Genomic DNA, 1,283 nt, shown 5'->3' with positions numbered 1-1,283 from the left:
TATTGGTAACGTGCCTTGCTTCTTCCCCCTGCTAATGCGACACACACTTGTTTTTTTTTTTGGAAAGGCTTGAACGATGCTGCGGCTAATGTACGGATCGCAACTAGCACAATGTTCTGCGCCATGTTCTCCTGTTGTTTTCTTTCTATTACGAGAATGAAACTGTGGATGTCGAGTATCTAAAGCACAGAGTCACATTTCTCCTCCGGATCCGCTAACTTTGCTACCATTGCTAACCGAAATCCAACTTTGTCTTTTGGCTCAGCTCTTTCTTTCACCAAAATACCGGTGTTTAAGGGCAGCATCTCCAACCTCCCCTCACTTATGAACAAGATTCCAAGATACTCTCCTCCAACCTGACTCAAATGCTCTAAGAACGCAGAGTACAGCCTTGCTGTGGTCTGGCAACGTGAGCGCTCCATCCAGGAAAAACAATCAGGTAATGGAAGATGGAGAGATGGTGGATCTGAGGAGATGAACTCCAGATAGAGACAAGGCAGGAGGATTAAGACAAGGATTTGGGAGATTTCTCCTTCCTTGCTGGATTAAACTCTTCCTCTCAGCAGATGCTCTTTTGTCCGTCCATCACTGAGAGAGACAGCATGCGTCATCCCTCCTCATCATCGACGGATGCTGCTGCTGACACGTGGATCACAGATCTGATCCAGACACCAGAGTGTTGCTCCTATCAGGTGAGTTTCTGTCCCTCATGAAAACCTCATGTTGTGAAGACTATCCTCTCTCAAAGAAGGTTCTTGGAGTGAAGCTGTGCACATTCTGCGTGAAGAATCGAATCTTCTCATCTATATCTGCTGCCTGCGATGGGCCGGCCTGCTCCAGGGCTCCTCGCCTCTCACCCCGAGGAGCTGGGATACGCTGCTGTTGAATGGCGAGAAAACATGAAACTGACAACAAGTCAGGAAGGCAATCAGCTAAAACTAGTGATGGGTAGGTGAGGCTTCATGACACAGTATTGAAGGGTAGATGAGGTTTCATGAAACCTCACATCAGTTCTAAACCAAGAGCGCCATCTAGTGGCCTCTGAATTAGGACACTGTTTCATCCTCCCTGCGACACAGTTTCAGGATGCTTCATCTACACACCACTCGTCTCAACTTCTTCTCTTCATTACGAGTGAGAAAACTAGAGACTTCTGCTGTAAACTGCTGACTGAATCCACACCTTCATATAGTGTTGATCGTGTTTCTGTCGTTTCCTGAATAAAGCCTGTAAGCTTCCACGCCAAATAGTCTAAAATTAACATTTTAAATGTCAGCAGACCG

Source organism: Synchiropus splendidus, chromosome 1 (assembly GCF_027744825.2).
Source record: "Synchiropus splendidus isolate RoL2022-P1 chromosome 1, RoL_Sspl_1.0, whole genome shotgun sequence".
Lineage (NCBI taxonomy): Eukaryota > Metazoa > Chordata > Actinopteri > Syngnathiformes > Callionymidae > Synchiropus > Synchiropus splendidus.
This window is presented reverse-complemented; position numbering follows the sequence as displayed.